At 46.3% G+C, this 23,190-nt stretch overlaps 2 non-coding genes across 2 annotated transcripts; both read left to right on the top strand.

The window, feature by feature from the left end:
• Positions 1 to 6,219: 6,219 nt before the first annotated feature.
• On the top strand, positions 6,220 to 6,291 carry trnag-ucc (transfer RNA glycine (anticodon UCC)). Its single transcript has one exon. It is a non-coding gene; the product is annotated as a tRNA-Gly (tRNA).
• A 15,545-nt stretch (positions 6,292 to 21,836) lies between these two features.
• Positions 21,837 to 21,918, top strand: trnal-uaa (transfer RNA leucine (anticodon UAA)). The gene has a single exon. It is a non-coding gene; the product is annotated as a tRNA-Leu (tRNA).
• Positions 21,919 to 23,190: the final 1,272 nt, after the last annotated feature.

The raw sequence follows: 23,190 nt of genomic DNA, 5'->3' as shown, positions 1-23,190 counted from the left end.
GTCACTTTAAACCGCATACACTCCTTGAAGTCTCGGCGCCCTTTGCACAATGGTCATTGCACCGGTCATTGACTATTGCAAAATTAGTCATTCGAACTGCTCTAAGTGCGAGAGGACTCTGCATCTTTTGCACAATTGTCAAAAAAAATAAAAAATAAAAAAATGTACTGGCATTACCAGATAACTAGCAACCCTTTACTGCTCAGTGACTATTTTTTTGTCAATGTCTTTCTGTCTCTAAAGTGTTCTCTGTCAATTGAATGTCTGTTGTCGTACAAGAGCGGCTCCAACTACCGGAGACAAATTCCTAGTGTGTTTTTGGACATACTTGGAAAATAAAGATGATTCTGACACTGATTCTGAAGAATGAGCTGGAAGCGACGTCTGCGTCGAAGTATTGAGAGGGTGGCCGCCAAGGCGAACCCTGAAAGATTCTATGAAAAGCAGGCAACTTCGACAACTCAAACCATGTAGAGCAGCGGAGGAAGGCTTGTAACCAGCACAGAAGAAATTGCACAACCCAAGTGGTCGTTGTAGATGCACCAGAAGAGTTGGGTTCTCGGCGTTGCCTTGGAAACGACAGGGTGGGCAAAAAGATGGCACCGAGGTGCGCTTTGCAAGGTGTACAGAACAAGTGCACAGGAAGTCTGAGGTCTCTTATCAGAGACGCCTTGCGTGTGTGAGAATCACCAAAGAAGTACAATGACTTAGCGGCCACCGAGAGTGACGGCCAGCGAATCAAGAAAGACACAATCAAGGTTAGAGTGACAGCCAAATGGATGGACCAATGATGAGGGCCGGGGCCCGTAATATGCGACTCATAGGGCGCAGTTTTCCATCTCACCGAGGGGTCTTGTGGTCTCGAAAGCTTGGAAGAATGGTCGCGAGAGCGCCCACTGGTGGACATCTTCAGCGTTTCCTGTGGGCACATCCCTTTCGTCAAGCTGTCATCTGGCTGCGATTTTGGTAGCGCCGATGCATCCAGGAGGCTCAGAGAGTAGCACTGGGAGGATTCTCTTTTGTGTTCTGGCCGCTTCGGGGGCCGGCGCACCTGTGGATAAATCTTGCGTCTAGTGTAGTCAATTAATGGCATGAAATGACTTAGCAGATCTTGTCCAATGACCAAAGGTACTGACTTTACAGGTGACACGAACACCGGATGAATTATGGAATGTGGCCCTATTGTCCAGTGCAACCACACTTGCGAGCTTAAGTGGGTGTTCACCAAAGCAAGGGGGCGAATTGTCATTTCACAGTGTTGAAGGTTAAGTGTACGGCTGTCTTGCTGTACTTTGTCACGCAGTAGGTCAAACACGTCCTCGGACATGACAGTGATGTCTGCTGCAGTATCCACGGGTCCGTCATATTGGAACGTACGTTCAAGTGTGGTCGTCAAGTAAAATTTCCCTGATGAGTCATTAGCGGTGAGTTTACCGAGAAGACGCTGAAATGGCTGCTTGTCTTTTTTCCCCAAAAACATGCATGGTAGGTTAATTGACAACTCTGAATTGCCCGTAGGTGTGAATGTGAGTGCGAATGGTTGTTTGTTTATGTGTGCCCTGCGATTGGCTGGCAACCAGTTCAGGGTGGACCCCGCCTCCTGCCCCAAAAATAGCTGGGATAGGCTCCAGAACGCCCGCGACCCAGGTGAGGAGAAGCGGCTCAGAAAATGGATGGATGGATGGAGGTAGCTGAAGTCATTCAGTGAGTCACAGGACACGGTCGGAGACTGTCGAGGTCGGATTGTCGAACTGGGTTTTGGTCCACGAATTTTGATTTTAGTAACGGGTGTTCCCTAGTCATCGCAGTGGTCAGTTATGTGCTTGCCCAGTCAGTTGGACGGGACGCTTGTCATCGCTATTTGGAGACGTCGGAGTCAGAACAGAGCTCGGGGACGTGGCCTCCAAGCAGGGGTTGTCGTGGGTCTTGCTTTCCATTATTCGCCAAGCTGCGGATGATCTCAAGGATAGCATGTGCAGTCGTACCCAATTCTTTGTTAGCGACCCCTTGTGGGGTTGCGAAGGAGGATACCTGACTCTTGGGCTTGTCGCATTCGCGCGAACCGGACCAGGTGTCAGTTTTTTCCAGCAAATGTTCAAAGTTTTGGCACGTGTCACCCAAAGTGATTAAAAATAGACAAGCAACGAATTAAACCACTAAATGTGGTTACTGTAATGTGCAGTGCACGTACGCGAACGGAAGATGGCGTTTATCGCTTGGGTGATGCAGGGCCTTCGTTGCTAAAGCTTGTCATACTCTCACGTTGTAAGTCTCAAAATTGGTTCAAAATAAAAATGGCACAACGCTTCAATCGTACAATTGTTGCAGTTGTGTTGAAGCAAACGAGCGACAACGGGAACGTTTCAATTCATCACAATCGCGATCGTTGCGCGGTTGGATTGAATGGCTTTAGCCGTTTTGCAAACGAGAGAAAAAGAAAAAGAAACCTTTAACTTAATGAAACCAATCGCGGCTCTCGGCGTTTTGAAAGCGATCACAAACTGAAGCTTTGAAATAAATAAAAGCAATCGCGTCGCGCAGCGTGGTTAAAACTAGTCAAAAAAGCAGCAGAAAATCATAATGTGGTGCAACAGACAGGCTAAGTTTATTGTTCCCAAAGTAACAATCATCGATCGGTCGGGCGTCTTTGTCTGCGATCGTCAGTAGCTTGCTAGCGGGTAGGTGGCTAATGGCTAACTTTGAGAGGGGGGAGGTCACAGGTTACGTCATGACGCAAACGTCCATGAGGTGGCAGTCGACCGCAAAGACCAACCGAAGAAGAGCCACATGATGTCACGTGGACGCCAAAGATGGCGGACTACGGAGGCCTCTAAGTGTGACGCGAACGACCACATGGCGAAGCAATGCAAACGGCACAAATGTCGCACAAAGCAGAGAGACAAAATGGCGGTCGCTGCAGATGCCACGTGTTGTCTCCCCACACAAAGGAATGAACACTCTAGGTTTACTGAGAGGCAAATCTGACTATTCTCACGTTTGCAAGCATTTACAACGCTGTGTCGACTGTACGGAATGCTGCTCAACACAGATTACATTTGACATGCCACACACAAGATGGCGGGCGACGTGTCGATTTTACTGAAACAGCTTGTATTTTTGTGTGTTCTGAATTCAAAACTTGAAATTTCCTCACGCGGGTTGCACCAATACTGTTGCGATTGTGTCTGAAATAATAATTGTAATTAATTTAGGATAAAGTAAGAAGGCGGGAGCGACGTTTGCGTCACTTCCGGTTTATCGTAATTTTGATTGAATTGTTAAAAATCTAACTCATGTCTCGAAAAGGGCACCCCATCAAATTTTTCAAGTTTAACTTTATGCAAAATGCCGACAAACATTTTTAATCAGTCTCAGAATCTGAAGGTTGCTCCACACTACGACATTTTGAGTCCGAGGTAACAGAGGTTGACTTAAATTCAGAACACACACAAAATACGACCACGAGTGGAATTTTATGTTATATTTAATGAAACACACAACTACGAACTACAACAAGAACATAACACTAAGGGTAAACGAAAGAAAGAAAATAAGGCGTACGAAAATTGGAAGAGGACATCGTGTGTCGTCGCTTGACTAAACTAAATGAGCGTGTGAGCGTTTAATGCGTTGAGTCAGAGCGACAGAAGGCAAAATTGGGATTTCGTAGGAAGCTAGTAATTTCCCCACAATTATTACGCATTGACGTTGTACATCATAGTAAGGATTGCAGTGTGAACTCACGAACGCAGATCAGCTGATCTTTGGGGTGGTCTTCCTCCGGACCTCATGTGGGAAAGAAGCAGGTTCGGTTGAAGAAAAACCAGATGCACAAAAATAAAAAGAAGGTTGCGGTGTGCATGTCCGCTGCACTTGTTTTCTGGAGATAGACCACCAAAAGCACTCATGATTCCATTTGTGCTTCTATTTTATCTCAATCAGGGTATCACCGACAGTGAGAATCACTGAGAAGGCAAAACTTTGAATGTGGAAATTCTATGTCCACCCCAGTAGTCTTTATTAGATGTGAAGTTGGCCTTTTATTTCCTATATTGCAAATTATGAATTTTGAAAATAACTAATATGATGTCGGACTTCAAAGAGTTCTTAACTTCAGGGGTTTCCATTATGTTAGATATTGTCATGGAAAGACCTGACCATGTTGACAGTGTTGCGTGAGTTAGCGTAACCCAGACGTTTCAGGTGAACGTGTCCAATCACAGCAATTGTGGCTCGGGTTGACCACCACATGCTAAACGACGACCGAGTTAGCCAGGAGTCGAACCTCGAATCTTCTGATCCAGTCAGACACGTTTTCCATTCCGCCACTAGCCCCATGCAGACACCACCTCCTCTGCAAGCCCCAATGGAGGATTGTTAGGATGCCACCAGCAGCGGCAGCAGCACTAAAGATAATAAAAAATAAAACATTTAAAAAATAATAATAATAAACAATAAAAACAAATCAATAAAATAAAAAAAAACATTAAAAAAAAATAGTCATTGGAGGACTTTGTACCTGCCGTGACCCAGATTTCAACCGGGGGTTGCTGCGGCCACAACGCAGAGTACTAAACACTAGGGGTGTAACGATTCATTTTGGCAGTGATTCGATTCATATCACAATTCGTGGTGGCTGATTTGATTCAAGGACAATGTTTTATCTAGAACGATACGATTCAAAACCAGTATTTGGAAACAGATTCAGTAATTTTTACAAATGTAACCAGTGTGACAGTGAAATAAATACTTGGATACTGGACAGTGCAGGTGAAATTTCCTAAATTGGTTTTGTTTTTTGTGAAGATATCAGGTAAAGTTAATTATGGAAAAACAAAAAAAGCAAGCGATAACCAACCATTCTGGCAAATGATAATAATGGCAAATGCATTCACACTTTATTTGAAGAAAATGCAAATGACAGGTTGGATGAACACTCGGTTTACCTGCTACTTCTGATGTGTTTTGAAAAATGATAAAAATCTTATTGTAATTGTATAACTATGATGTATGCATGTTCTAATCGTATTTATTAGTACTCACTCACGAGTCAAGATGTGTGACATCATAGTTAAGGAGCTCTGAGTAGCTTGTGATGTTCAAGTTGCTATCTGTCCAGGGTGAGACACTTTCCAGTCTGCCTGCTCGATGCGCTCTTTGACTGCTTTGGTTTGTCTTAGTCGTGTTGGTGTTCATTTTGCTGAAGTACAGTATGTCCGTGAAGGAATTTCAAATGTGTTTCCCAACCTTTTAGCTCTCGATTGTGCTATCATGAAGAAGTCTCACAAATTGATGGTTGGCCTCGGCTTGCTTCTTGCTTGTGGGTGATTGTGGCTTTTCATATTACTTTTATTTCACGACTTGTCGACGGTTTATTGCATGCCCGTCATGTTTTTTTCCTCAATTGTTTTTTAAGACTGGAAAACCAAAATGCGTCCATACTTTTCATCACATACGTTACTGATTTAACTTTGATGGACATTCAGTGGCCTGGATTCAACCTTTGCAGATTCCACTTGTGAAGTTTTGCGTTCTGCACTGCGCACTTCTCATCCTGTGCAGTGAGCAGTGAATCATGGGAGATGTGATTCGCTTTTTAGACTGGCCCATTCAATCGCGCCAGAAAAAAAACAAGACAGTTTAATACTCCCATGTTCCCAAACTTAATCGAGTCACGCTGAACAATTTATCATTAAAAGTGGTAAAAAAAAAAGAAATAAAATATAATTCAAAAAAACACACATTCATCCATCTCAAGTCTGCCGTACGAAAATCTAATTTTATCTAATCTAATCCTCGGAATATGAATCGATACATCGATATTAAGAATGGATCATTGCACCCTGAATAATAATAATAATAATGATTTCTCCTTCCCTGGCAATATCGGGGAAGGAGAACTCCCGATATTAATCATTGTGTGCTTGTTTATGTGTGTGTGTGTTTTTGTGTGGTTGTATTTTATGATGGGCTGGGCTCTTGAATATTTTTTTGCGATTTTAATTTGACTGTTTTGAAATTTGTTTTGACACTGTATCTACTAATATTGAGACTATACTTGCACATGTTTTGTGAAGCTCTTTTGTTTGTAATATCTTTTTATTGGGTTTCTGCTTGGACATTGTTTCAGTTTCAAAAAATCTCACTCCATGATTTAAAATGGTCAGTGGTTATATCAGCAGCATATATAGGATGCAGGTGTTGGTGGTATAGACGCAGGCGTTGGTGGTATAGTGGTGAGCATAGCTGCCTTCCAAGCAGTTGACCTGGGTTCGATTCCCGGCCAACGCAAGATTTTTTAATGCAGCCCTATGGGGGGCACAAGTCAGTGCAAACTGTAGGCCGGTCCCAAGCCCGGATAAATGCAGAGGGTTGCGTCAGGAAGGGCATCCGGCTTAAAACTTTGCCAAACAAATATGAGCGTTCATCCAAAGAATTCCATACCGGATCGGTCGTGGCCCGGGTTAACAACGGCTGCCACCGGCGCCGTCAACCTGCAGGGCGCCGTTGAAAATTCAGCTACTGTGGGTCGAAGTCAAAGAAGAAGAAGAGGTGGAAAGCGGGTTCTTCGGCAGAAAGAGAAGAGGAAAACACAGAGCCTTGAACTGAATGTGGGACTTTGAATGTTGGGACTATGACAGGAAAATCTCGGGAGTTGGTTGACATGATGCTTAGGAGAAAGGTTGATATATTGTGTGTCCAGGAGACCAGGTGGAAAGGCAGTAAGGCTAGAAGTTTAGGGGCAGGGTTTAAATTATTTTACCATGGTGGAGATGGGAAGAGAAATGGAGTCGGGTTATTTTAAAAGAAGAGTTGGCTAAGAATGTCTTGGAGGTGAAAAGAGTATCAGATCGTGTGATGAGGCTGAAACTTGAAATTGAGGGTGTTATGTATAATGTGATAAGTGGCTATGCCCCACAGGTAGGATGTGACCTAGAGGTGAAAGAGAAATTCTGGAAGGAGCTAGACAAAGTAGTTCTGAGCATCCCAGACAGAGAGAGAGTCGTAATTGGTGCAGATTGTAATGGACATGTTGGTGAAGGTAATAGGGGTGATGAAGAAGTGATGGGTAAGTACGGCATCCAGGAAAGGAACTTGGAGGGACAGATGGTGGTAGACTTTGCAACAAGGATGCAAATGGCTGGAGTTAACACTTTTTTCCAGAAGAGGCACGAACATAGGGTGACCTACAAGAGCGGAGGTAGAAGCACGCAGGTGGATTACATCTTGTGCAGATGATGTAATCTGAAGGAGGTTACCAACTGTAAGGTAGTGGTAGGGGAGAGTGTGGGTAGACAGCATAGGATGGTGGTTTGTAAGATGACTCTGGTGGTGGGGAGGAAGATTCGGAAGACAAAGGCAGAGAAGAGAACCATGTGGTGGAAGCTGAGACAGGATGAGTGTTGTGCAGCTTTTTGGGAAGAGGTGAGACAGGCCTTCGGTGGATGGGAGGAGCTTCCAGAAGACTGGACCACTGCAGCCAAGGTGATCAGAGAGGAAGGCAGGAGAGTACTTGGTGTATTTCTGACAGGAAAGGAGAAAAGGAGACTTGGTGGTGGAACCACAACAGTACAGGAAATCCTACAAGGAAAAAGGTTAGCTTAGAAGAAGTGGGACACTGAGAGGACCGAGGAGAGGTGAAAGGAATACATTGAGATGCGACACAGGGCAAAGGTAGAGGTGGCAAAGACCAAACAAGAGGCATATGATGACATGTATGGCAGGTTGGACACTAAAGAAGGAGAAAAGGATCTATACATGCGGGCCAGACACAGGGATAGAGATGGGAAGGATAGTGCAGCAGGTTAGGGTGATTAAGGATAGAGATGGAAATATGTTGACTGGTGCCAGCAGTTTGCTAGCTAAATGAAAAGAATACTTTGAGGAGTTGATGAATGAGGAAAATGAGAGAGAAGGGAGAGTAGAAGAGGCAAGTGTGGTGGACCAGGAAGTGGCAATGATTAGTCAAGGGGAAGTTAGAAAGGCATTAAAGAGGATGAAAAATGGAAAGGCAGTTGGTCCTGATGACATTCCTGTGGAGGTATGGAAGCATCTAGGAGAGTTGGCTGTGGAATTTTTGACCAGCTTGTTCAATAGAATTCTAGTGCGTGAGAAGATGCCTGAGGAATGGAAGAAAAGTGTCCTGGTGCCCATTTTTACTTCTTTTAAAACAAAGGTGAAGTGCAGCGCTGTGGGAACTATAGAGGAATAAAGTTGATGAGCCACACAATGACGTTATAGGAAAGAGGAGTGGAGGATAGACTCAGGACAGAAGTGAGTATTTGCGAGCAACAGTATGGTTTCATGCCGAGAAAGAGTACCACAGATGCATTATTTGCCTTGAGGATGTTGATGGAAAAGTACAGAGAAGGTCAGAAGGAGCTACATTGTGTCTTTGTAGATATAGAGAAAGCCTATGACATAGTACCCAGAGAGGAACTGTGGTACTGCATGCGGAATGCTGGAGTGGCAGAGAAGTATGTTAGAATAATACATGACATGTACGAGGGCAGCAGAACAGCGGTGAGGTGTGCTGTAGGTGTGACAGACGAATTTAAGGTGGAGGTGGAACTGCATCAGGGATCAGTCCTGAGCCCCTTCCTTTGTGCAGTGGTGATGGATCGGCTGACAGATCAGAATCAGAATCAGAATCAGAATCATCTTTATTTGCCAAGTATGTCCAAAACACACAAGGAATTTGTCTCCGGTTGTTGGAGCCGCTCTAGTACAACAAACAGTCAATTTACAGAACACTTTGGGGACATAAAGACATTGACAAAAAACAATTGTGCAAAAAGATGCAGAGTCCTCTAGCACTTAGAGCAGTTCGAACGACTAATATTGCAATAGTCCGGTGCAATGACCATTGTGCAAAGGGCGCTGAGACTTCAAGGAGTGTATGCGGTTTAAAGTGACGAGTTAGTGTGATCATCTGGGACAATGTTGGTTGTGCAAATGTTACAGATACTCCTCAATCAGTGTGCAAATGGAGCAGATGCTACTCTGGCATGAGTGGCCAGAATATGCAAATAGTGCAGCATGGCGAGACAACTACAGTGAGTGCACGAGTAATACAGTAATTGGCCCCACAGAAATGTGGACAACGAACTCAAGTCAAAAAAAATTTCCAGCTTGTTGTAATGGAATTATAGGTTAGGTGTTTAAGAAGTTGATCGCAAGAGGGAAGAAGCTGTTGGAATGTCTACTAGTTCTAGTTTGCTTTGATCGGTAGCGCCTACCTGAGGGAAGGAGCTGGAAGAGCTGGTGACCGGGGTGCAGACGGTCCGAGAGGATTTTGCACGCCCTTGTCTTAGTTCTGGCAGCGTGCAAGTCCTCAATGGTGGGTAGGGGGGTAGCCGACAATCCTTTCAGCAGTTTTGATTGTCCGTTGCAGTCGGAGTTTGTCCTTTTTTATAGCAGCACCAAACCAGACTGTGATGGAAGAACACAGGACCTGATTCGATGACCGCTGTGTAGAACTGTCTCAGCAGCTCCGGTGGCAGGCCGTGCTTTCTCAGAAGCCGCAGGAAGTACATCCTCTGCTGGGCCTTTTTGAGGACGGAGTTGATGTTGGTCGCCGACTTCAGGTCCTGAGAGATTGTAATTCCCAGGAAACTTGAAGGTCTCGACGGTTGACACAAGGCAGCTGGACAACGTGAGGAGCAGCTGTGGCGAAGGATGCCTCCTGAAGTCCACGATCATCTCTACCGTCTTGAGCGTGTTCAGCTCCAGGTTGTGTCGGCCGCACCACAGCTCCAGCCGCTCCGCTTCCTGTCGATATGCAGACTCGTCACCAGTCCTTGATGAGGCCGATGACAGTGGTGTCATCTGCGAACTTCAGGAGCTTGACAGTCGGGTTCGCTGAGGTGCAGTCGTTCGTGTAGAGAGAGAAGAGCAGCGGAGAGAGGACACAACCTTGGGGCGCCCCAGTGCTGATGCTGCGTGTGGATGAGGTGGCCTCCCCCAGCCTGACCTGCTGTGTCCTGTCCGTCAGAAAGCTGTAGATCCACTGGCAGATGGCAGGTGAGACGCTGAGCTGGAGAAGCTTGGTTGAAAGGAGTTCAGGGATGATGGTGTTGAACGCTGAGCTGAAGTCCACGAACAGGATCCTCAGCGTAGGTCCCTGCACTGTCGAGGTGTTCTAGGATGAAGTGCAGTCCCATGTTGACTGCATCATCCGCAGACCTGTTCGCTTGGTAGGCAAACTGCAGGGGGTACAGCAGGGGACCTGTGACACTCTTGAGGTGGTCCAGCACGAGACGTTCAAAGGACTTCATGACCACAGATGTCAAAGCGACAGGCCTGTAGTCATTCAGACCAGAGATTGCAGGTTTCTTGGGGACTGGAATGATGGTGGAGCGTTTGAAACAGGATGGAACTTCGCATATTTCCAAAGATCTGTTGAAGATCTGAGTGAAGACTGGAGCGAGCTGGTCCGCGCAGACTTTGAGGCAGGATGGGGACACATGGTCCGGTCCTGCCGCTTTGTTAATCTTCTGTTGTTTGAAGATGCGTCTCACATCCTGTTCATGGATGATTAACGCAGAAGTCAGAGGTGCTGGTTGTGGTCGCGGGTGCGGCCGGGTGGGTGTGTGGAGTGAAACTGTCCTTTTCAAATCTGCAAGTAGAAGGTATTCAAGTCGTTGGCTAGTGTGCTATTCTTCTCAGCTTGGGGGGATAGTCGCTTGTAATTAGTCAGCGATTGGAATGCATGCCAGACTGATTTTGAGTCGTTCGCGCTAAACTGTTTTTCCAACTTTGCAATGTTAATTTCTTTAGTAAGCTGGTTTCTAGCTCGATTATACAGGGCCCTGTCCCCGCTCTGATATGCATCTTCCTTAGCTTGGCGAAGCTGCTTAAGTTTAGCAGTGAACCACGGCTTGTTGTTGTTGAATGTCCGAAATGATTTTGTTGGTACACAAACCTCTTCACAGAAACTGATATAGGATGTGACAGTGTCCGTATATTCATCCAGGCTGCCAGCTGAATTTTCAAAGACACTCCAGTCTGTGAAGTCTAAACAGCTTTGAAGTTCCATCTTGGTTTCATTGGTCCACTGTTTGACTGTTTTCACTGTAGGCTTCGCACATTTAAGTTCTTGCTTGTACGTCGGTATTAAGTGAATTAAGCAGTGATCAGACGAGCCCAGGGCTGCACGAGGTATAGCACGGTATGCGTTTTTTACCGTAGTGTAGCAGTGGTCTAAAGTATTAGACGGCGAGCGTTAGCAATGCGGCGTTCGTGTTAGCTTGAGGTGTATTATAGACTCCAGCCAGTATAAACGATGCAAACTCACGTGGCGAGTAGAATGGTTTACAGTTCAAAAACAGCGACTCCAAATGCGGGCTGCAGTGTGTGCTGAGCACCGTGACGTCCGTACACCATTTTTCGTTGATATGGAGGCATATCCCGCCGCCCTTTGTTTTTCCCCGATGATTCCATGTCGCGGTCCGCTCGATGAATGTTGAAGCCGGGAAGCATGACGGCGCCATCGGGTACAGCGTCGCAAAGCCAGGTCTCCGTGAAGCACATGGCCGCGGAACGTCCGAAGTCTTTACTGGTCTATAACAGAAGATGAAGCTCGTCCATTTCGTTGGATAGGGAGCGTACATTCGCGAGGTGGATCGACAGGAACGCCAATCTGTGTCCTCTTTTGCGGAGTTTCACCTGAATGCCTGCTCGTTTCCCTCTGTGGCGCCGCTTCCGCCTCCATGCGCCGAACACCGTGGACGCCGCTCTGGTGAGTAACTCGGGGACAAAACTGAGCGGATTATCGAAAGTTGGTGACAGAAAGTCCGGAGTAGCCTCCTTGATGGTTAGCAGGTCTCCCCTTGTGTAAGTGAGTCGTGTAGGGTCTCCAAAGACGGACGAAAAACACAAAAACAAAGACAATACTAGAGAGCGCGTTACCGAGGCGACCACACTGGTAGGCGCCATCTTGGATCCTTAATCACCCTAACTTTCTGCACATCCTTCCCATCACTATCCCTCTGTCTGGCCAACCTGTGTAGATCCTTTTCTCCTTCTTTAGTGTCCAACCTGCCATACATGTCATCATATGCCTCTTGTTTGTCCTTTGCCACCTCTACCTTTGCCCTGTGTCACATCTCAATGTATTCCTTTCCTTGACCTTGTAGGTCACCCTATGTTCCTGCCTCTTCTGGAAAAAAGTGTTCACTAGAGCCATGTCCATCCTTTTGCAAAGTCTACCATCATCTGTCCCTCCAAGTTCCTTTCCTGGATGCCGTACTTACCCATCACTTCTTCATCACCCCCATTTCCTTCACTAACATGTCCATTACAATCTGCACCAATCATGACTCTTTCTCTGTCTAGGATGCTCAGAACTACTTCGTCTAGCTCCTTCCAGAATTTCGCTTTCACCTCGAGGACACATCCTACCTGTGGGGCATAGCCACTCATCACATTATACATAACACCCTCAATTTCAAGTTTCAGCCTCATCACTCGGTCTGATTCTCTTTTCACCTCCATGACATTCTTAACCAACTCTTGTTTTAAAATAACCCCAACTCCATATCTCTTCCCATCTACACCATGGTAAAATAATTTAAACCCTGCCCCTAAACTTCGAGCCTTACTGCCTTTCCACCTGGTCTCCTGGACACACAATATATCAATATATTTGTTTGACAAAGTTTTAAGCCGGATGCCATTCCTGACGCAACCCTCTCCATTTATCCGGGCTTGGCAAACCTACAGTTTGCACTGGCTTGTGCCCCCCATAGGGCTGCATTTGAAGATCAATGGGCCTTGGATCAATGGAAGGTGGCCTTCCAGAACACTGTCCGACATGCGAGTGCGCCGCTGCAGACCAGCTTTCTGCGCGGCCTGTCGCCATCTCTAGGCCCGGGTCACACAGGAGAGCACTTCCGGTGGCGCGGAGGTGTCGGTGCTGGAGCAGAAGCTGAAGGACAAGCTACGGGAGACCATGCAGTGCTGGGTTGAGGAAAAAGTGGAACTCAATTCCAGGTAAAGCAATGGGGGCTGTTTATTGTCAACAAAGAAAAAGGTCCTTTAGCACCCCCGCCTATGAAAACATTGGCCTCAACATTAGTTGCACTGATCGACAATATACCACCATACAACCAACCCAACAAGATAATGTGAGTATTTTTTTTTTCCATATCTGATTCAAGACCATGGAGCTGACGGATGAAGTGAAGCAACTCCCCAGCCAAAACAGCAAGAAGGACTCTAGTCTGGACAGAATGGTGAGACTTTGGTGGATGAGTAAAATTTGTTGAAGTCTGGTCTCAAAGCATTGTTTCCTGCTCAGGAAACGAGCAGAAGCAAAGACAAAGGAGAGATGAAAGTCCTCCAGGCTGAGAACCAAGCCCTTCAGAAAGTAGTCAGCGAAGTTTATCAGGTCAGAACATAGTGTTCATTGTGTACAAATATCCACAGTCTAACAATGTCCACAATGAATTTCCAGCTGGTGTCTCGTGAAGGCGATAGTGGTGCGTCTGAAGGTCTCCGTGGTTGTTCTCCACGGAGGAACACCACCCTTATGGCTGTGCAGGGTGCCCTCACCAAAGCACCAGCAACAAACTCAGGTCTGACCCTCTTTTTCTCATACTATCACAAATTGTTCCACTATTCCAGATTCCATTTTACCCATCATACCTCTGCCGAGACCAATGGGACAAACCACACACACCACTAGCACCAACCCAGTACCCAGTTGCTCAGAAAGTAAAACAACCCCATAAATCAGTTAGATGTGAGTCTGGCAGTCACTTTTTGCAATTATATCAGCCTCTTTCACTCTGACATTCAGGAAATTTGGAGTACCAGAGGCAAAGCAGTAATATCTCTTGCTAGTCAACTTTTAAAAAAGGGCTCTTGTGGGACTTGAAAATTGGACCTCTCACACCCACAGCTAATCGAGAAGCATACCGCAACAACAACAAGGCACATAGAAATGAAAAACATGATCACTTGTCATACTGGCCATTGTGTGACAATGGCAGTTTGAAATGCAAAGGATGCCTGGCCATTGACATTTCGAAAGAGAGCTTGTCAGGGGATTTCAACCCCGGGACCTCTTGCTGTCCTGCTCTTCGTGAGAAGTACAGCCCGAGACCAACAACCCACACAGAAGAGCAGATGACTTCATAACTTGTCACATGGGCAACTATATGACAAGGAAGCTAATAACCACAGATCTTAAAATACACTGTTGAGCTTCTCGAAGCAAGAATCATACCCATCAACCAAAACATGAATCCTAAATGACCCCTTTGCTTATTACACAGGCCACCTGAAGAGGACACACTTTTAATATTGCAGGATACTCATCCACCACAGAAGTTTCCTTAGGTGGGCTCATCCGGGAACTGAAACCCGGACCTCTCTCACCCAAAGTGGGAATCATACCTCTAGACCAATGAGCCACTGCATGCACAGTAGACCGCATTACTTGTCACATGGGCCACCGTGTGATGGTACTGGAGGCCTTTTCCACGAGGAATCGCTCACACCCCAAATGAGAATCATACCCCAAGAACAACAAACAACACTGAGGAGCTCATGACCTCATGTCTTGTCACATGGGCCACCGTACGACAAGGTAGTTAAAAATGCAGCAAATAGATTACAAACAATGTTTTGAAGGAGGGCTCGTCCAGAACCTTCTCGAACCCAAACCAAGAATCATACCCATAAACCAATGAGCCACAGAGAAATGAAACCCCCGTTTCTATTCTTGATGCCATGTCTGTTCCCAGCGAGAATGTGGAGCAGCAGAGTGTGGCAGCTCGACTCCAAGCATTGCGAGCTGGATGCCTTGAGTATGAGGGGCCGTGAGGGACATTATTCAGGATTAGCTCTCAGACTTACTATTCAAATGCTTTCACACACACACAAACTACTCGAAATCATTTTCGAGTGGGTTCACTTGTTGAACCATTCATTGTAATGTCATCCATGTTTTTATTAATTTCTGGAATCACCACATTATTATTAGTTTGTAGTTCAGGTAATGGGCCTTCTTGATCAACGCCAAAGTAGTTATTAGCATCAAAGACACGGTTAATGGCTGGATGGATTCCATCCATCCATCCATTTTCAACACCGCTTATCCTGGTTCGGGTCGCGGGGCGCTGGAGCCTATCCCAGCTGACTTCGGGCAAAAGGCGGATGACACCCTGAACTGGTCGCCAGTCAGTCGCAGGGCACATATAGACACGGACAACCATTTGCACTCACATTCACACCGTCACTGAGTGGGAACTGAACCCACGCTGCCTGCACCAAAGTCAGGCGAGTGTACCACTATGGACCTGTGGCCCTGTGTTTCAAGTTGTTTTTCTTTGTGTTGCAGTGTCTGGGTGGGCGTGGACATCGGTCACGCACCTGTCATGCATTGTAATCATCAGCCTTTTTAGGGGGCACCGTGACAGTGTGTGGGCGTCGGAATATTCACTAGTTTTTGCCCTGTGTTTGCCGCCGTTCTGACCGCTGTCCAAATTTAGGCTCAATACAATTATACCACACGGACCGTTTGTCGTGTCTCCCTGCGTTATCTGTTTTTGATTCTCTCTGGTTGTGAGTTCCTTTTGTTTCGTATGTCTCGCCATCATATGCGCTGCCATTTAATTAAAATTGTTCGGACCTCTGACCTGGAGTCTATTTTTTTTATATCTGTCCTTATGGCATTGCCGCGCGTGACAGAATATTCCGACCAGAAATGGATCCCACAAACTCAGACTCTTTTCACCACGAGTTGGCAAGTCAGGGACATTTGTCAGGAAGACACGAGACATCGTTACACGAGCTCAGGGAGGCAATTACTGCGTTAACGACCCATCTCAGTACACTGAGTTCTCAGGTTGATCAGGTGTGTGCACTTGGATTACCTCCGGTTCTGGCAGAAGCACCCGCCACCAACACGGTGGCCGCGGTGCCACCCGCCAGGGAAGCTTGACTCCCAAATCCACCTCGTTATGCTGGGGAGCTCGGCGGCTGCGGTCAATTTATTTATCAATGTAGTATTTGACCAACATCCGGTCACGTATGCCCAGGATAAGACGAAGGTTGCTTTTATAATGAGTGTACTTACGGGTGACGCGGCATCGTGGGCGATGGCGGTTAGCAGGGCCAACCCAGCGTTACGTTCCTCCTTCCCGGCATTCGAATCTGAACTGAGGAGAGTTTTTTATCACCCCGTCAACGGCAAGAAGGCGGTAGCCGGTTGTTGAACCATTCCCAGGGGGACTTGTCAGTAGCCGAATACTCCATTTCGTTCCGCATCCTGGCAGCAGAGAGTGGATTCGACGATGTTGCGTTGAGCGGCATTTTTTCGTCTGGGACTTTGTCCTGCCGTCAAAGATGAGTTGGCGGCCAGGGACGAGACCACTAATTTGGAGGAATTGATCGGACAAGCTATTAGACTGGACAATCGACTGAGGGAAAGACAGCGGGCAGCTGAACGGCGCATTTTTTTTTAGTCCGCTTCCCCGGGACATTTTTCGTCCGCCATGGAAGACGCCGCCTGTGTTCCCCGATCCACCTCGGCGTCGACGAGGGAGCCAGCCCTGGCCGTGGAGGAGCCGATGCAACTCGGTGGGGGGCGACTGGCGGACACTGAACGTCGGAGACGCATGAGAGCGGGGGCGTGTCTGTACTGCGGCCGACAAGGACACAAGGTATCCACCTGCATGGCGAGACCTTCACGGGGAAGTGACTCTTTGTGTTCCAAGCAGAGCGGCCAGGTGGTGGTGACAGCACCTTCTGCCTCCGGAAAGAACGTCTCATCGTGTGAGTATTTTGATGAAGACTTGGTACCCGGTGAATTGAGAGCTGGATCGAACAACAAGAGACTACAATTGCCGGGCGAAGTATCGGGATTTGGTGGCAGTGTGAAGGTTTCCGCGTTAATTGACTCCAGAGCTGATGAGTGTTTTGTAGACTCCAGTGTGATAGAAACTCTAAATTGTCCACTGTACAGACTTAGCAGCTGCTGTGATTGATTCGTCCCTCATCGTCACCAGTGGGCGCCTGATTTTTTTTTTATCGATAAAAAGGACGGGACCCTGCGACCCTGTGTCGATTTCCGGGGTCTTAACGACATCACGATAAAAAATAAGTGTCCTCTCCCGCTGTTGGACTCGGCGTTTGCCCCTTTGAAGTCTGCAAAGGTGTTCACAAGATTAGATCTGCTAAATGCCTATCACCTGGTGAGGATGAAGGAGGGAGATGAGTGGAAGACTGCGTTCAATACTCCATTAGGTCATTTTGAGTACTTAGTCATGCCTTTTGGACTCACAAATGCACCCGCTGTGTTTCAGTGTCTTATTAATGATGTGCTCCAGGACATGATAAATGTATTCTGTTTTGTGTACTTGGACGACATCTTAATCTTTTCCCGTGATCTACGTGAACATCGCCAACATGTCCGCATGGTGTTGCAGCGCTTGATGGAAAACCGTCTTTACGTCAAGGCTGAGAAGTGTGAGTTCCATGCGGAGTCGGTACAGTTTTTGGGGTTCATTGTGGAGAAGGACCAGCTTCGGGCCGATCCAGCCAAGATCCAGGCTGTGGTTCATTGGCCAACTCCAACGTCAAGGAAGCAGTTGCAGAGGTTTTTGGGTTTTGCTAATTTTTATAGGCGATTTATACGTGATTACAGCCTTAAACTGGGACCTCTGACTAGACTTACTTCCAATAAAATACCATTTGTATGGACCCCTAAGGCAGAAGTGACTTTTGATCATATTAAACAATTGTTTGTGAAGGCTCCTGTGTTAAATCATCCTAATCCTGACCTTCCTTTTTGTTGTCGAGGTGGACGCATCTGATTCAGGTGTTGGGACGGTCCTGTCCCACAGGTCCATGGTCGACCAGAGGCTGCACCCCTGCGCCTTCTTCTCTAGGCGCCTGAGCCCTGCAGAGGCCAATTACGATGTGGGAAATAGAGAGCTGCTGGCCATTGTCCTGGCGCTGCAGGAGTGGAGGCATTGGCTGGAGGGTGCGAGGGAACCTTTTCAAGTTTTCACCGACCACAAGAACCTGTCTTACCTCCGGACTGCTAAAAGACTCAACCCCCGTCAAGCACGTTGGGCCCTGTTCCTTACCCGTTTCGACTTCATCATCACTTACCGCCCTGGGTTGAAGAATGGCAAACCTGACGCCTTGTCTAGGCTGCATGTCTAGGCTGCATGTTGTGCAGACCATTCTACCTGGGACCCAGGTGGTGGGAGCGCTTCAGTGGGAGGTTGAGAAGAAGGTGGAGGACGTCCAGGCCCCGGGAGGTGTTCCTGATGGCAAATTGTTTTTTCCGGTCGTTTTTACGTCCAGAGGTGTTGAAGTGAGGACACACTTCTAGAGTCGCTTGCCATCCTGGGGTCAGTCGGACACTTTTCCTCATTTCCCAACGGTTCTGGTGGCAGGGACTACGCAGGGACGTTAAAGAATATGTTTCGGCATGCTCAGTGTGTGCCCGTAGCAAGATCTCCCATCGTCCTCCAGCTGGTCTTCTTCGTCCACTGCCCATTCCTTCCTGCCCCTGGTCCCACGTCGCCTTGGTCTTCATCACGGGGCTTCCGCTGTCTGGAGGGAACTCGGTCATCCTGAGTGTTGTCGACAGATTTTCCAAGATGGCCCATTTCGTTACTCTGCCGAAGCTGCCGTCCTCCTCTGAGACTGCTAATCTCCTTGTCGACCATGTCTTCCGAGTTCATAGTATTCCTGCTGATCTGGTGTCTGACAGGGGCCTGCAGTTCGTCTCTCGGGTCTGGAGGTTGTTCTGCAAAGCGCTGGGGGCGTCCTCCAGTCGTTCATCCGGTTTCCACCCGCAGACCAACGGCCAGGCTGAGAGGGCGAATCAAGATGTGGAGGCTGCTCTTCGCTGTGTTTGCCATCAGCACCCCTCCTCATGGTCTTCTCACCTGCCTTGGGTGGAATATGCCCATAACACCCTCGTTTGCTCTGCTACCAGACGGTCGCCATTCATGACTGCATACGGTTACCAGTCGTTGTTCCCTTCTCAGGAGAGGGAGGTGGTCGTACCGTCTGTCCATCTCCGAAGGGCTCATCGGGTGTGGCGGGATGCGAGGGCGGCCTTGTCCCGTACTGAGGCTCGCAACAGGCAGTTAGCTGATCGTCATCGGATCTCAGCTCCTCCCTACCGTCCAGGTGAGAATGTCTGGTAGTCCACACAAGATTTGCATTTGGCCGGGGGTTCTAAAAAACTGGGTCCTCGGTATATTGGGCCTTTCGAAATTGACTCTGTTGTTAACCCGGTGGCAGTTAAACTTCGGCTCCTCCCACCATGAAAGTTCATCCGGTATTCCATGTCTCCTTGCTCAAACCGGTTTCCTCCAGCCCCCTGTGTCCTCCAGCGGTGCCTCCTCCTCCTCCGTGGGTGGTTGATGGTGAGCCAGTGTACACGGTGGGTGAACTATTGGATTCCAGAAGAAGGGGCAGGGGTGTGCAGTATTTGGTCGCGCGTGACAACTACACCTGGATGGATTCCTGCATTGTTAATAACACCTGCATGCCACCCCCTTGTGTAGAGAGGCCATGATTGTTCCGTTGATTGATAAATTCAGTTGTTGCTCTATCAATTCTTGGCAGATACACATAGTGCAGGCAAAATAGATGTAGTCCATTCAGCGAATCCAGTACCCCATGCTCCTCCATGAAGTTAAAGAGATTTATAAAGTGTCTGGATACAATTCTATTGAGCTCTGCCCATTGTCTCTCAATCCTTTGGTTGTGCACTGATACACATGTAACAACACTGTTCAAACCTCTTTTCTCTAAAATAAAAAGGGCAACCTTAATATTTTCCATATCATGATCACATCTATCTATCTATCTATCGATCTTAAAATAAAGTATGTATGCGAGCATTTGAGATGGAAATGTGAAAGAATTTGAGTGTATTTTATGAATGGATTTGAGGATGGTATGTGAATAGACCTGACATGTTCATGTGAGTGTGTTTGAGGTGTATGTGTGCAAACATTTGAGGCGTGTATGTGAGCGTGTATTTATGAGTTGAAAAGTGGTTTCAAAATAAAATATGGCATTGACCAACAGCGATAAAGTGCATTAGTAAGCCTAACTTAAGCAGTAGCGTTACATAGCATTATACTGTATAGTACATACATATATATTTTTAATGAATATATGTCATATGCTTATTGATTATTGTGTTTCAATTATTGTGTTTTTAATGTGTAAGTGCTGTAGGATATGACGTCATGGTCGGCCAATCAGAAGCCGTGTCGTGTATGACGTAGTACCAGGCTGGCTCGTCTATCAAGAGCGAGATGGCATTATTCGGTCGCGAATTCTGGCGAATATATGTGCCTTTTGGGCTAAAGCGCAGTGGACGTGTGTTTACTTCTGGACTCAAGGCAGAGTTTCAACACTGCTGCGTTACAATCTGAAACGTATACGTTTCGTTGCAGGCAGGATGGCCGGATAGTCGCGTTGAAGCTCCCCTGCGCCGGTGTACCTAATGAGGTGTCCAAAGGGAAAGAAGGAATTTAATTGTCGTAGTAAAACTCGTAGCATAGCTGCGCACTCCAGTCAGAGTCAAATATTACATGACTTTATTAAATATTGGTACCTCTCAATAAATTAGAATATATTTGAAAAGTTTTTTTTCAGTACTCATACAGTGATTAAACGCTGAAGTACTTTTCGGAGGGCAAATTCCAGCCTAATTTCTACGTTAAAAAATCACGATTTCTTGAATGAATTCACTATTTCGTTTCGTTATATTTTAGTTTCTCAATACGGAGAATTTTTTTTATTTTCTATGAGCTGCAATCATCAAAATAATACATATTTTAAATATGAAATACTTCACTCTGAGTGCGTGCAGTGTACAGTTCATCTCTATAATTTAACTTTTTGAATTGAACTACCTAATAAAAGATTTACACTATTCACGTGTGAGCATGATTGACATGAACTCGTAAATGCCAGTGATGTGTGCGAGAATGTGATTGACATGCTTGCGTGAACGCATTTGAGTAGTGTTGATGAGAGCTAGACGCGTGTGTATGAGAGCATTTGAGTAGTGTAAATCAGAGCGTAAATGAGAGCATTTGAGTCGTGTAAATGAGAGCATTTGAGTAGTGTCAATGAGAGCATATGGGTAGTGTCAATGTTAGCCTTTGAGTTGTGTAAATGAGAGCATTTGAGTAGTGTAAAGGAGAGCATTTGAGTAGTATCAATGAGAGCATTTGAGTAGTATCAATGAGAGCATTTGAGTATATATATATATATATATATATATATATATATATATATATATATATATATATATATATATATATATAAAATATATAATATATATATATTCGAGAGTTGGAAGCAGAAAACGTGTCACCGGTCAACACGAGGTATGTTCAAGTACTTTTCATACGATATGGCTCGCAAGCAGGCAACAAAATGTTATGTACCCTAGCAAGCGCAAGCACATACAGTTGCACGTAAACATGCCGGCGTTCCGTCGAATCATGCCCGAAAGCTTCGGTAAACTGGTTTGTTGTTAACAGCGAGCAAGTATGTTGACAACGGTAAGCACGGCAGGTGATGCGCCGGTCAGAATATGCAATCCTACTGGTCTCTGTCAAGTTGCGCTGTCGGAGAGTTGTCGTTGATATGTCACACTACACGGAAGATATCAAAAAATAATCCAATTTGCCAGACTTCATTTTGGGGTCGCAGGGCCAAATCGTTTGCCCTGGCTTATGTCACACTACAAAAAGTTTTGTCACCATACCATGTAAGCCCGACCGTTTGGTCGGGCTGATATTTATCAAAAAATTCCCCTTAAAAATATGGGGTTTGCAGGTAGTGTGGTCGAGCGGTCCAAGGTCCTGGATTTAAGCTCCAGTCTCTCAGGAGGTGTGGGTTCAAATCCCACCACTGCCACTTTGGGACAATACGTATTTTTGACCACAAAAAGGTCGAGCTGTTTGCCGTTCTGTTTGGACTGTTTGCGTGTCGCCGTAAAATATTAGCTCCCCTGAAAGAGTTCGCCTTAATGTCATTACCTTTGTCTTTCACGCTGAACTGTCGTGCCATCTTTATGAGTACTGACATAGTGATTTTAAATTGACAGAACAGTGACTAAAGGACACATTTTTTTGTCAGTACGAAGTGACTTGAGGAAAGGATCGCTTCCCGTGGGCCTCAGCCAATGAGTTGACAAGTCTTAATTGTACAATATTTCTCACGAAGAGTAAGACATTAAATGAGAGCAGTTCCACAACATCCTATGAGCAGACATACGATAACAGAGAACGAGCTCCAGATAGCAGAGGATGGTTTCAATCCATCGACCTTTGGGTTAAGGGCCCAGCACGCTTCCGCTGCACCACTCTGCTCTCTAATCATTTGTTAAATATATTGTAGAAGTTATCATTTATTTGCTTAGCTTGCATTAGTATTACGGACGATTTTGAGAAAGGAAGATGTCTCGCCTTCAAGATGACTCAGCAGGAATCATCAGAGAGAAGGGCGTCTTGACCAAGGACGTGGCCGGGACGTGGCAGGTGTTGGTCCCATGTCTTCACCTTGAAACCCTACCCTTAGTGTATTGTGTCTTGTAGCTTAGTGTGTTGTGTCTTGTAGCTCTTGTAAAACCTCCCTATTTCAAATAAATACAGGAGCGACGGGAGAGATTGTTTCGAGCGTGATGAGAGGTTGTAATCTGATACGCCCCATACGCCCTCCTCATGAGAAAAAGAAACCACCGTCTTCATTCCATTTGTGTCTATTTTTTATAATGTTGGGTAAGATAAATCCAACATTAAATTGGTCCTTCGAGCCGGATGTCAATACACCCGAGGATTCCAGTTGTGGAGCCGACATCCAGTTAAGAGACCGTGGCCACGGCAATTGAGACCCTTTCCGGGACTGGTCTTCGTTCTCCTCAACTGGGATCTGAAGGTTGACGACAATCCACAGGATTGAAGACGACTTTGGTGAGCTAAATTCTAAAAAAATTTTAGGAAAAGGGATTAAAGAGTGAGTGAATTGCGCGACGAAGATGTCTGCGGCAGAATAAACCTTGTGTAATACTAGTCACTGGCAAGTAATAGAGGGACGGCGGAGTCCGACAAATTCCGCGAGGATGGCGAAGTCCTGTACGTACTTAAATTCCGTGTTTAATAAACCTTGTATAATACTAGTCACTGGCAA

This window comes from Phycodurus eques, unplaced genomic scaffold, assembly GCF_024500275.1.
Source record: "Phycodurus eques isolate BA_2022a unplaced genomic scaffold, UOR_Pequ_1.1 contig_147, whole genome shotgun sequence".
Lineage (NCBI taxonomy): Eukaryota > Metazoa > Chordata > Actinopteri > Syngnathiformes > Syngnathidae > Phycodurus > Phycodurus eques.
Note: the sequence above shows the minus strand (reverse complement) of the source record. Positions and strands in the feature narration are given on the sequence as shown.